Raw genomic sequence first — 15,210 nt, forward strand, 5'->3', positions numbered from 1 at the left:
AGGTAAAAGACCCAAATGTGCTTCAATTCAGACAGAAGCAAAGACAAACACAGTGAAGCTGGCACCCAGGGAAACGTTCCCCTCAAGAGTGAAGTGCGCCAGCTTGCAATTCCCGCTTAGCTTCTCAAGCATCATAAACTAATGGAACTGAAGGCTACTGTTTGGAAGCGAAGTTTACAGTCCACTTACCGATGGAGAGGCATTTTATGGACACGGGCTATGAAACTTGTTTTCATTTTGATGTTTTTAAAATCCAATTTCCATGCAAATAGGAAAGAATTTGTTTAAGAGTGTCGACTTCAGGATTTGTTTGAGCATTAAGCGGCATGACTAATATTTGAGGGGTGGGAAAGTGTCCAAAGACACTTAAGAAATTCCAGTATTACAAAGGAAACCAAATATGTTGTAATTAGAGCATTCGCTGTCCCAAGCAAATAAATGAGCTGGCTCAGAAGAAGAGCCGTTTTGCACTGCACATTGGCTTCTGAGCAATTCTGTTCTCAAGAATCCATCATTGTTCAAACTTTGGTTAAAAATCCAGTTAGTCAAATGTTTTTTTAAATGGTCTTTAAATATTCAGAGGAAGAAAAATACAATAGGCCTGGGGGGCAAAGGTTGCTAATAGAGTTTTAATAAGTAATTTGTTTTTGTATTTCATGATAGTGAGCCTGAACTTGAAAAGTGGGAGGAAAGAAGAAAGTAAGGACTAGATGCCTGGGATCCTTCTCCAGATTAAAAAAGAAAAGAGTCCTGAAGAATGTGATATGAGGAAAATGGGTATGTCATTCTAGGTCTTAAGAGACCTTTCTTGAATTAACATAAAGGAGAATTTGGCTTTGTCCTCAGGTGGAAAGAAAAGTTCTATTTGAATGGGGGCGGGAGGGAGCGGGGAGGAGAAGGGAATGAAGTAGGAGAGATTACTAGCATAGGAAGTCCTCAAGTTGAAATTGTTTGAAAAGGGTAATTACCTAGTTCTATCTGATAAGAGCAAATGAATAAAGACTTTTAAAATAATCCATTTGAAGTCATCACACAGAAAAGCAAGAAGTTGAGCTGGGGACCAAGGAGGCCCAGAAAGCCGCAGTATCTTCTTCATGTTATCGCAAGGACTAGTGTCAATATTAGAAACCAACTGAACTTTAACACAAGAAAAGTTGCAACATGGAATTTTCCCGATCTTATTCTAAATCCAATATCAAAACTTTTTTTGTAGTAGTTGAATAATATTTGATATTGTTTTGCTATAGATCTACTCTGTGTGTGTGTGTGTGTGTGTGTGTGTGATCTTAGTTACACACACAGAGTCTATTGCCCAAAATCTGCAGTAATCACTACCTCCCCCAATGGGCATTTCCATAATTGTAGGCCTGTGCCACTGGTCCCTTGGCAAGGGCAGTGAGTTTGGTTTTCCAGTGATTTCTGGTCTGTTGTTTGTCTCAGGGACATAATACCAAATGCTCCAAAGGTTGAAATTAATAGGCTTTTAAAATAACCTTATCACATGCCGGGACTTCCACTTTGAAGTGGAACCTTTGGCTCTAAAAGGACATTGGCCTTTCTCCCCCCTAATTCTGGGTAACAACTATCCCAATTTCTTTTTTCTTTCCCAAGTTCTAAGCACACAACACCAGAAGTACGTGCCCCTTCTCTGTCCCAAGGGGAGAACCACACCCACTAGCATTAAGTCCCTTACAGGGCCAGAAAGCTGTTGATCCTTCCTTCCCAGATAGGAAAGGCTGGCTCTGCCTGAAAGATCTGTGGCTTGACACCTTATTAATCTGAATTTATTTTCATTCTTTTTTCTGCTTCAACAATACCTAGTTTGCATTTCTATCACTGTTTTCACCTAGTATCCTGACAACCACCTCCAAGAAAAGAGGCCTGGAGGAAGGGGTGGGAGAAACCTGTGTTAAAGGTGGAGACGAAAGAAGGGTGGACACAGTGAGGAAAAAGTAGAGAGAAGGGAAAAAGAAGGAAAGGAGAGAAAAATAAGGAGTAATGAGACAGGAGAGAAAACGTGAAGTTATGCAGAAAAGAGGAAAGAGATGGGTGAAAGGGCAGGGAGGGAAGCCTTGTGTCCACCAGGCTGGAAGTCACCAGTGCCCTGATACCTCAGTTGTGACCCACGATGAGCAAGTGGGTAAATTAATGCCCCAATATCTGCCCCACTGCAGCCAGAGATGGTGGCTTGCTTGGTGACTGACCGTGGGAACCCAGGGCAGCCTCTGGTCCCTAAGATGGGAGGCACAGGCAAGCTGCTACCAGTATTCAGAGTCCAGAGTGCCCTCAATTAGGAGGTGACTTTAGCTCAGGGCCTTGTGGCCCTGCCTGGCCCTCACTTCATTTCTGACCCTGACCTTGCTGCTACATCTAGCCCCATGCCAAGATTCTGTAGGATTTTTCATATTTCTGATTCATGTACTAATTTTCCTGGTCTCAGCTTCCAGCAAGCTCTTGGTCTGAGTATCTTGGGTGATTACAGAAAGTGATTTCCATTGAGGTGTCTTCACCACCTAAAGCAGCTCAACTTCTAACTACTCTGAACCTGGTAATGCAAATATGTACCACAGTTTTCCTTGGACCCAGGGAAACTCCTAGCAACCTATGTTTTCCACCTCATCTTTGCACGGCAGATCGGCTTAGCAAAAGAGTACCTCAGGCATTCCAAAATATGTTCCCATCTTGCTAAAAACCAACTATCTTTTAAAACGCACTTAACAACATGGAAAGTGTTGCCACATACCACCATAATTTTTTTCTCCATAAGTGTAGGATGCCTTCCCGGCCTTGCCCATTGGCCACAGTGTGTGGGTTGATATGCTAAATCAGATACTCTCTGCCTTCGTGAGCTAACAGCTAATGTGCATGCTGCTGTGCTGAAAGGGGAACTCTTATGCCATCATTCCTTGAAAAACATAACTTGCCAACATCAAAACAAAAATAAGTAGTCCTATATTCTTTTTTTAAAGAGACAACTTCTACACATTAAAAATACCAATTTTACATTATCATGTCCCCAAAATAAAAAGGGAACATTGCCTAACATATTATTTTGAAACCAACATAACCCTGGTACCAAAATCAAACAAGGATATCATCAGAAAAAATACTGTAGGCCAATATTGTTCATGAATAGAGATCTGAAAATTCCTATACAAAATATTAGCAAATTAAATACAGTGATATATTTTTAAAGGGATAATATATCATGACTGAGTGAGGTTTATTTGAAAAATGCCAGAATTGTTTAATACTCAAGTATCAGTCAATACACTTCACCACAATAACAGAAAAATCATATCTCAAAGATTTATAAAGAATATTTGATAAAACCAACACTTATTAATGTTAAAAATATCTTAGCATTATAAGTAGAAAGGAAGTTCTTTAACTAGGTAATGAGAATGTAGAAGTGATGCACAGCTAACATCATAGTTATTGCATTCTTTACTCCTGTGCTTGGAAATAAGGTAAGAATGCCCATTATCTAGCTCACAACTTTAGGAGAAAAGCAAACAATTAAAATTAATAAGTAAAGCTGTCAAAGTCACTAGACACAGGACCAACGTAAAAGCAATACATTTAAAAGGATTTAAATAATATAAATTATGTTCCTGAACTACAATGAAAGTCAGAAATCAGTAACAGAAATATTTAAAAACTCATTCAATATAGGAAACTAAGCAACACACTCTTAATTAACTTATGGGTGAAAGAAGAAATTACAAGGGAAGTTACAAAGTATTTTGAACTGAATAAAAATAAAAACACAATATATCAAAATTTGTGGGATTCAGGTAAAACTATGCTTAGAGAGAAATTTATAGTAATACATGCTTATATTAGAAGAGTTTCAAATTAATAACCTAGGTTTCCAACTTATATTCTATTCAAATTTATTCTAACTGAGAAACTAAAACAACAACAGAACCTTATACCTAAAATAAGCAGAAAAAAATAAAAATGAATGAAATAGAAACAGAAAAATAATAAAATCAAAGACTAGTTATGGGAGAAAATATTAATAAACCACTAGTCAAACTAATCAGGGAAAAAGAGAAATGACACAAATTTTCAATATCAGGAATGAAAGAGGTAACATGACTATAGATACTACACACAGTAAAGGTTAACAGAGAATATTATGTATAAATCTATGTGAATAAATTCAACAATTTGAATTAAATAAACAAACTCCTTAAAAATCACAAATTACCAAAGAGCACTTAAGGATAAATATATATCCTAGATAGCCTTTTATCTATCAAGAAAATTGCCAGAGCAATGTGATAACTATATAGGAAAAAAGAACTCTGCCTCTGAGCCCATATCATACACAAAAATAAATTCCAGATGGAGCATAGATCTAAATATGAAAGGCAAAACAATGTATCATTTAGGAGAAAACAGAAGAAAATATTTATATGTCCTTAAGTATGCAAATAACTCTTAAACTGAAAACAAAAGCACACAATATTAAAGTTGAGATACTAAAAAGGAAAGTCAAATAATGGGAAAAGATATTTGCAATACATATATATGACAAGACTAATAATCCATAACTTAAATAGAAATGCCTACAAGTAAATAAAATAGACAGAAAATCGAGGGGGGAAAATGGGCAAACCACCTGAACAGGCATTTCACAAAGGAGAATATCAAAATGGTCAATAGACATGTGAAAAGTGCTAAACATCATTACTCAACGAAGAAATGTAAAAATGTACATTAAAAACCCAATATAATACCATTACACACCCAATAGAATGGCTATAATTTAAAGGATTAAAAAATACAAGTGTTGACATGAATGTGGAATGAAAGGACTCTCACACATTGCTGGTTAAAGTGTTAATTGTATAACCATTTTGAAAACTCTTTGGCAGGGTCTGCCTAAACCAAACACAGGGTTTCTGCTTCTTAGGAATATACCCAATAGGGATATGTGTATACGTTCATCAAAAGACATAATATGTTCACAGCAGACTATTCCTAATAGCCTAAAGTGGAAACAGCTCAAATGTATATCAACTGCAGACCAAATAAGTTGTAGCATATTCACTCCATAAGAACAAACTATAACCACATGAATGAGGCCCATCCAGTAATGCTGAGTAAAAGATTCAGCCAGACATGCAAGAGTATATATAAATAGGCTTCCATTTCTGTGAAGTTCACAAGCAGAGAAGAGTGATCTATAGTGTTGGCAGTCAGGGTAGTAGTCCTCTTAGGAGTAGTAGTGCCTGGGGTGGGGTGGGGTGGGGGGAGGGGCTGTTACTTGATCTGGGTTATGAAGGGTTCACCCTGTGAAAATTTACCCAGCTGTATAATTAAGACTTGTACACTTTTGTAGGTCACACTTCAGAGAAAAGGTTGACTTACTGTGTGGAACGGAAACCAACAGAGTGCTGCAAAGAGGATTTGGTCAGCCTGAGAGATCCTCGGGGGTAGAGGAATTTAGCTGAGAGCTAGAGGGTGAGGAGGAGGCTGCTATGAGAGGAAGAGTGGGGAAGAACTTTCCAGGGAAGAGGGACAGCATGGATAGACAGCATGATAAATCAGGACTTTGTTCCCCTGGAAACCACTGGCTGTAGGGTGATAATCTTAGCAGAGCAGACCTGCCTTGGTTAGCCATTTAACTGTCTTTAAAATTAACTCTATTATGTCCTGGGGGACTGGTTTTGGTCCTCAGTTTTCTTCATTCTTCTGCTAGAAAAAAAAAAAAAATGAAAGCTTTTTTGAAAGCACCAAAAAAGAAACTCTAGCTTTCAAGCGTCTGTTACTCTTAGCTGTTCATTATTTTTCTATGGATCAAGAATAAGCAAACTGTAGGCCATGGGTCAAATCTGACTCATGGGCTGCTTTTCTAAAGCTTTATCTGTTTACATATTGTCTATAGCTGCTTTGCGATACAACAGCAGAGCTGAGTTATTGCAGAGGACTGTGTGGGCTGCAAAGTCTAAAATATTTTCTATCTGGCCCTTTGAGGAAAAAGTTTGCAGACCCTTGGTACAGAGCACCAGCGATGCTTACCACAGCCATTAATCTCATTTATCCCACTGAGTTCTCCCTTCATGTCAAATATCGGAGGCACCATGCCTGCTAGTGCATTTTCTTCCACAGGTCCACCCTCCCAATTCCCCACTCATGGCAGTTTTAATAATTGCACTGTCTCTGCCCGGTCAGCCGCTGGTGATTCGGCCCTCTTGCCATCCAGGCCGTGAAAAATTGAGCTCCAAAAGCACATCTTTCCACTTGCTTACTCAGACCAGTCCTGGCACCCAATAATGGAGGTTGGGTACTACAAAAGTAGATGGTCATATGGAGTTTGTTAGGGTTCAATACCTGCGAAGGAAGAAGGAGAAAGCAGGTTTGGGTAGAGGAAGAAGTGGAAGTCTGATGAAAACCTGATGAAGCCTTATTCAATCGGGGTTAGTTCTGGTCCTAGCCTTACCACCAGTGCATCCTGAACTGGCTAAAATTACTGGACTTTTATACCCCCACCTCATTTACATGCTAGATGCAGACTGCCCTGGGAAGGGCATGACCTCAGCAAAGGGGTTCTCTCCAGCTGAAGCAAACACTGAGGAGTTGACAACTGGAGGTGGCTTGCTGATCACACTCCACCCTCCAAGATGGGCATCGAGTCCTCTCTTAAAGAGGAAAGCAAAGCTCTCCAAGGTGGACTGAACTGGATTACCCAGCATCAGGAAGCTAGGAAGTGGCAGGTCTGGTATTCTTTAAATCTCATGTTTTCTCCCCTATAGGCCACCATCTCTTATAAAGTGACTACCGAGTGCTAAAACATCTTACCTAATAATAGACAAACATGTAAATTGACCGTCTCTCCGCTATGCTCACCAGACAATCAGGAAAGTATGCAAATTAACCCAACAAAGATGACGGTAAATTTGCATACACAGGCACAGAGCGAAGACTGAAAGCTGAAGAGGCTTCGCTTCTCCGCTGCGGCTGGAGTGAAGGCCTGGGTCCTGGGTGCCAGAGGAAAACCAGTGCCGGCAGCCAGGGGAAGGAAGGCCTATTGCACGAATCTCTTCATGCAACGGGCCTCTAGTCTATAATAATAAAAATGTAATATGCTAATTAGACCAGACGACCTTCTGGACGAAGCCGTGGGCGGGGGTGGGAGGGACTGAGGCAGAGGCAGCTGCTGTGGCTGCGGAAACTGAGTCCCTTGCAGGAATTTCGTGCATCGGGCCTCTAGCCTATATATATAAAAGCCAAAGCAACCAAATGACCAAATGACCGAATGACCAGTTGGCTGGTCACTATGACGTGCACTGACCACCAGGGGGAAGATGCTCAATGCAGGAGCTGCCTCCTGGTGGTCATTGCACTCCCACAGTGGAAGCGCCACTCGGCTGATGGGCACCAGATGCAGGGCTCATGGCTGGTGAGGGCTGCTGTGGCGGCGTGAGCCTCTCTCTTGATCATGACTGACAGGGTCAATATAAAGGAAAAGCAGATTAGAGTGACAGCCTCCAAAACCAAACAAACACCATTCTTTGAGTTGCTACAAGGCTGGCTCCTTTGCAGGTTTTGGGCAAGAAAGCTACCTCTTAACAACTCTACCAAAAAGAGACCTCTCCCCTGACTCTGTTTATTTTTTCTCCATAATACTTATAACTTTTTTATATTACTTATTTCTCTTTCCTGAAAAAAGGGGCCTCATCTGATTTCTTGACCACTGTATCCCTAGTATCTAGAACAGGACTTGGCATATAAATGTGGTCTTTTTAAAATATGTTTTTATTGATTTTAGACAGAGAAGAAGGGAGAGGGAGAAAAACAACCATGTAAGACAGAAACATCAACTGGCTGTCTCCTGCATGCCCACTACTGGGGATCAAGCCCACAACCCTGGCATGTGCCCTCATCGGAAATCGAACCAGCGACCTTTTGGTGCACAGAATGATGTTCAACCAAGCCAAGCTGATAAATATTTTTGAATTAAAAAAAAATAAGGAGAGGAGTTTCCCAAAGGATGTGAAAGATGACAAAAGAAAAAGTATGCTGGGAAGACATTCAACAACACCCACAATAGCCACCATGGAATTCTTAGCATTTCGTTTTTAGAGAAATTGATAAAGCAAGAACTTATTCAATTAGAAAAAGTCAGTGGGAGGTCTGTGACCTTTGGTTTTTCATCTATCTCTCTGACTAGCCTGGACCTTCTTGACAGCAGAAATGGGGACTTATTCATTTCTGCCTGCTTGGCACTTACCAGAGTTTGGCACATAGTAGTTGCTCAAAAAGGGGTTTTGGATGAATAAACTCAAGTGTAATATCTTAGTCTAGGTTTCTGAAATGTCACCTTAAAATTATTCATTCTGCTGTCTAATGTAAAAAATACTTTAACGTGCATTGGGGGTAGTGTTAAAATGCAGATTCTGATTCAGTAGGTCTGGATGGTGCCAAAAATTCTGCATTTTTTAACTGGCTCCTAGGTGCTACTGGCATGAACCACATAAGAATGTCTACTAAAAAACAGATAATAAATGTTGATGAGCAGATGGAGAAACTGGAACACTCATCCACCATTAATGAGAATGTAAAATGGTGCAGCTGCTTTGCACAATAGTCTGACAGTTCCTCAAAGGGTTAAACATAGAGCTAACATGTGACCCAGTAATTCCACTCCTAAGTATATATCCAAGAATTGAAAACATATGTCCATGCAAAGCCTACATGAATCTTATTAGTCACTAGTGACCCGGTGCATGAAATTCGTGCAAGGGGCTTGGCCCTCGCAGCCCCAGCTTCATCCGGAAGGTCATCTGGAAGGATGTCCAGAAGGCTGTTTGGCTGTCCGGTCTAATTAGCATATTATGCTTTTATTATTATAGTCTAGAGGCCCAGTGCATGAAATTCTTGCACGGGGCCAGGGGGTCCCTCAGCTGGCCTGCACCCTCTCGTAATCCAGGACCTTTCGGGGAATGTCTAACTGCCGGTTTAAGCCCTGCAGGATCAGGTCTAAATTGGCAGTTGGACATCCCTCTCATGATCAGGGACCACTGGCTCCTAACCTGCCTGCCTGATTGCCCCTAATCGCCTCTACCTACCTGCCTCATTGCCCCTAACCACTCACCTGCCTGCCTGATCAACCCTAACCACTCATCTGCCCGCCTGATTGCCCCTAACTGCCTCTGCCTGCCTGCCTGATCACCCCTAATTGCTCCCTGGGGGGCAGGGCCAGTCCGGGCAAGGGGCCATGGTGTTCTGGTCTCTGGTCGTTCTGGTCATTCCACCATTTAGGTCGCTGGCTTTTATTATATAGGATAATAGCCCAAAACTGAAAACAATCCTAATTTTAATCAATCAATGAATGGATAAGTAAAATGCAGAATATCCATACAATGGAATATTATTCAGCTATGAAAAGGAATGAACTGCTGATACATGCTACATAATAGAGGAATCTTGAAAACATTAGGTTAACTGAAAAGAAGTCAGAAAAAAGACCACATGTTTTATGATTCCATTTATATGAAATGTTCCCAATGGGCATATCCATAGGGATAGAAATTAGATATGTGGTTTCCTAGGGCTAGATTGGGGGGAAACAGGGGGTGATTACTAAAGGGTACGGGGTTTCTTTTTGGAGTGATGAAAATTAGTATGTTCAAAAATTGATTGTGGTGATGCTTGCACAACTATGTGAATATATTAAAACATTGAATTATATACTTTAAATGAGTACATTATATTATATGAATTATTTATAATAAAGATGTTATCACATAACATCCTTATTAATAACATATAAATAAAATATCAGATAATACTTCAGATGGCATATAAATATGGAAAAAGCATTAAGGAGGCAGATAGGGCAAATACAAGCTTGGGAAACACTGAATTAGATTAGCATCCTTCTAATAACCATATGAAGTCAATGTTGTCTTTTCCTGTTATACAGGAAACTGGACTCCAAGAGATGAATTGCTCATCGAAGGACAAAGAATTTCAAGGTTTAGCCCAGGTTGCTGACCCCCAAACCAGTGTTCTTATCTAACATGCTTCCTGGGCCCCTAGCCCTTTAATTCAGCTCCCACCCATACTTTTGGATGATGCCCCTCCCTTAGTAGTGCCTCTCTGAGACTTGGGTATGTACAAATAACTATCACCTATGGCTGTGGCTTGGGCTTAGAGCCAAGAGAGTATATATTAGTGCTGGTTTCTAGGTTGTGGGAAAGAATATGCTCATTGTACAGAGGGAGAAACTGAGGACCAGTTCACACAAGTAGTCAGAGACACCACTGAGATTCTGGGAGAGCAGTCTATGGCCAAGATGACCAAGATGTCCACCAAATATCACCACTGGTATATGTAGTTATTGCTGGAAAATGGCTGCCCACCCAGGGACATTTCCTAGATGTCCTTTTATCTGGGTGGCCTCAGTGGTAGTCAGACTTCAAGATGACTTCCAATGACCCCTTCACCTGCTATCCATACCCCTGTATAGTCTCCTCCTACATTGAATAGTATTGACCTATATGACCAATAGGATATTACAGAAATAATAGTGTATAATATCTGATAATAGGTCATTAAAAATATTGCAGTTTTCACCTTGCTCTCCTGGATCCTTAGTTTGGGGAAAATTTGCTGATATGTTCTGAGGACACTCAAGCAACCCTATGGAGAGATCTACATGGCAAAGAACTGAGGCCTCTTGCCAACTGCTAAGTGAGTGCACCATCTTGGAAGCAGGTCCTCTAGCCCCAGTCAAGTCTCCTGATGAAGGTAGCCCTGAGCCAGACCTTGTACTTAGTGAAGCTGCTTCTTATTTCCTAACTCATAGAAACCATACGTAGTAAACGCATATTGTTTTAAGCCACTAAATTGTAGTGTAATGTCTTATAGATAACTAGAGCCCCAGTACATGGATTCATGCACTGATGAGGTCCCTTGGCATGGCCTGTGGGGATTGGGCGGAAACCGGCAGTCCAACGCCGCCTGCCACTCCTGCCTGCCATTCCTGCTCATCCTGGCTGCTACGCCTGCCAGAGGCTCACACCCCGTCAGTCCCGATCAGGAGAGGCTCGCAGGGCTGCAGAGGCGCTTGCCAGCCAGGAGCCCTGACTCTGGCACCTGTTGGTCAGCTATGGGAGTGCACTGATCACCAGGGGACAGCTCCTGCATTGAGCATCTGCCCCCTGGTGGTCAGTGTGCATCATAGTGACCAGTCGACCGGTCATTCGGTCGTTTGGTCCCTTAGGCTTTTATATATATATATAGATAGATAGATAGATTAGCACACCCTTTTTACTAGTTCCTGCCAATGAAATGTAAGCTGAAAAGTTACATGCCACTCCAGGCCCATGTCGTTAAAATATGGGGGTTCCTTTTCTACATTATCGTCCCCTTCCTACAGAGATCTTTTCCCCCCACAAGAGATATTTGTACACCCATGATCATAGCAGCATTATTCACAATGGCTAAAAGGTGAAAACAACCCAAGTGTCCATCAATGGATGAATGAATATGAATAAACAAAATGTGGTATCTATACATACAATGGGATATTACTCAGCCTCAAAAGGAAGGGACTTCTGGTACATACTACAACATGTAAAGACATTATGCTACATGAAATAAGCCAGACACAAAAAGACAAATACTGTATGTATGATTTCCCTTATATGACATACTTAGAGTCATCAAAGCCGTAGAGACAGAAAGTAGAATGGTGGTTTCCAGGAGCTGGGGGAAGGGGAAATGGGGAATTAATGTTGAATGAATGCAGAGTTTCAGTTTGAAAAGATGAACGTTTTCTAGAGATGGATAGTGCTGATGGTTGCACAACATTGTGAATGTACTTAATGCCACTGAACTGTACACTTAAACATAAAATGGTAAATTTTATGTTTTGTGTGTCTTGCCACAATTTTAAAATGTCATCATGTACCCAAAGGAGTTGCTCTCTCTGCTGTCCCCCACCTCCAACTAAGTTTCTGTGTTGAGGGCTGGGGCTCTGGGCTGACTAACTCTTTTTCTAGCCACTATTTGCAGAACAGAGCCCTGTGTGGACAAAAATATTGGGATCTCCTATCTATAGGACACATGTACCCAAAACAACAAGAGCTTAAACAAGGGGTAAATCCATTTCTCTCACATACAGTCTGGAGGTGGGCAGTGCAGGGCTGGCATGGTGACTGTGCTCTGTGCAGTCACTCAGGGACCGGGATATTTTCTTTCTTTATTTTTTTCTTAATGCATTTCATCTTTTAAAAATATTTTTATTGATTTCAGAGAGGAAGGGAGATGGAGAGATAGAAACATCAAAGATGAGAGAGTATCATTGATCAGCTGCCTCCTACACACCCCCTACTGGGGATCGAGCCCACAACCTGAGCATGTGCCCTTGACCAGAATCGAACCTGGGACCTGGTTCCAGTCCGCAGTCTAGCACTCTATCCACTGAGCCAACCCAGCAAGAGCTGGGTAATTTCCTTATATTCTGCAATCCTTAAGAGTGTTTCTCTCATCCATGTGGCTCAAGGTGGCTTACCACCATATATGTGTCCTGAGCAGCAGGATTAAGGAGGAAGGGGATAAGGGGCATGCCTCCTCTCTTTAAGACATTGTCATTTGGAGTTTCTGTCCTAGAAGTGGAATGCAATTGTCACCTGAGGTATTGTCTGTCCCTACATCCTCCAACAGGATGTCAACTGCATTCTATCTTGTCATGGCAGCCATGGAGATACCCCCACAGTGTTGAACATGATAGAGACACACATGGGTGAACCCTGGGTCCCTGAATCACTGCATAGAAGATTGCCTGTCAAACATTTGCTTTGGCTTTGCATAAATGAGAAGAAACCTCAAATGTATGAAAGCACTGAGATTTTAGAGTTTATCTGTTACAGCTGCAGTATTCTCTTAACTAACACAGAGCTTCATGATTGGAGCTTGGGAAATCATATAACGCAATAAGACAGAGGCCAGATTGGGCAATGGAAAGAAGGCTTTGGAGCCCAGAGACCCAAATCCAAACCTCAGCAACCCCACTTAGAAGCTATGTGAGCCATTCAAACTCTTTCAGGTGATTTCCTCACATGTAAATTGGAAATGATAATACAAACCACACACTATTTGTGGTGTGGACTGAGTGAAGGAATCTGCAAAAAGACAGTTGAGAAAGATCTGCTTGGGGCAGCAACAGATACCTGTTCCCTTGCCATTCGCCAAAGTGGAGAACAGATGGGAGGTTAGAAATGGGCACAGCACATTGTAACTCAGTCTTGATGAGAAGCAAATAAATGGCGCACTGGGGGTGCCTGATCTCTAAGCTATTGCTGAATACACAGCCTTGGGCAAGAAAATGTCTGACTTGGATTTGCAATAGCTTTGATTTGAAACCTCAAATAGCCCCCTGAGAACTTACTTGATTGGGATTCAGATTGGGTTTTCAGCATGGTCTAACATTTTCCCCAGGCAGCCCAGGAATGAGAGTCTGGACCCCACCCCCCCCACCCCGCCCCTTTATATCTCAGCTAGAAAGCACTGGTCTAGAAAAGCTGGGACACTCAAGGCTCTGGCTGCCACTCGGGGGTTGTGGCAACCACACAGGTGCGCATAGCAAGGTCAAAAGCATAGATGCTTCGGGGGCCAGGCAGAGAACCTAGCAGTGTGAAAAGGCTGAGTGCCATACAACAGAAGTGGCTAGTCCTGTGAGTTGTGTGTCAAACTGGGCATGTCTAAAGGCTCATGTCAGCCCACAGTGAACTAAAGGCTCAAATCTGAATGTGTTGCCCTGTACTGCCCCAGTTTTTCTAGACCAGTACTAATAGAAATATAATGTAAGTCAAATAAGGAATTTAAATTGTTCTAATAGAAATATTTTTAAAGTATAAGGAGAAAGATGAAATTAATTGAAATATGTTTTACTCAACCCAATAAATGTTCTGATCACCAATTCTAATGTGTGAGTGGGGGGAGGGGTGTCCTCAGACACCAGTTGGGTGTCCCACCACTGAACTCAATTATGACACTATCTATCAGGAGACAGCATTAGATCCCACAGATTAAAGGCTCTGTCCTACGAGACTCCCCCTCTCCCCACATTTCAGATGCCAATTGCAAGTCTAGATTGTCACCTATGCTTCTGTCAAAACAGGTTCTAAATCAGAGGTTTCCACAATCCCTTCCTTGCATTTGATTATTTTGATAGAGTGGCTCGCAGAACTCAAGAGAAATAGTTTACTTACTAGATTACTGGTTAATTCTAAAAGACTATATAACTCAGAATAGCCAGATACAAGACATACATAGGGCAAAGTATTGGGGAAGGGGCAGAGAGCTCCATGCCCTCTCTTGGCACGCCATTCTCCCTAAATCTCCATGTGTTCACTAATCCAGAAGCTCTCTGAACCCAGTCCTTTTGGGTTTCTAAGGAGGCTTCAGTACATAGGCATGATTGGTTAAATCATTGGCTATTGGTGACTGATTCAACCTCCAACCCCTCCCCCCTCAGGAGTTGGGACTAAAAGTTCCAAGCCTCTCTTAATAGTTGGTTACCCTGGCAGCCAACCCTATCCTTAGTTTTTTTTTCTTCAAAAGTAATCTCATTAACATAAACCCAGTTGTGGTGGAAAGGGACTTGTTATGAATAACATGACACCCGTTTGACCTGTATAGTGCTCAAGAGACTTCAGGAACTGAGGACAAGAGACCAAATATTATGACAAAAGATGCTTGCATTGCTCTTTCACTCCAGAAATTCTGAGGGTTTTGAGAGCTTTGAGCCAGGAATCATGGCTGTAGACCGAATACTAATGAGAAATAGATATCTGGTCATTCAGATGACCAAATTTCTTACAAAGCACAATACCACACCCAAAATATTATCATTTCAACATGTAATCAATATTTAAAATCACTGATGAGAGGTTTTACATTCTTCTTTTTAATACTAAGTCTTCAAGATCCAGAAAGTGTTTTACAGCCACATTTAAAGTACTTGTAACCACATGTGTCTGGTGGCTACTCTACTAAACAGTGCAATTCTAGGTAGTTGGCACCCCAAGCCCACTGGGAACTTCCACAACTTCATACGTTTGCCTACACTGTGCCCTCTGCCTGGTACAGCCTCCTCTCCTTTCCTGACTTTAACTCCAGCTTGTACTTCATGGGCTCTGTGTTCCCATAAGATGTATTCAACTCTTTTCAAGTGACTACCATGCT

The sequence above is a fragment of the Myotis nattereri genome (assembly GCF_964212035.1).
Source record: "Myotis nattereri genome assembly, chromosome: 14".
Lineage (NCBI taxonomy): Eukaryota > Metazoa > Chordata > Mammalia > Chiroptera > Vespertilionidae > Myotis > Myotis nattereri.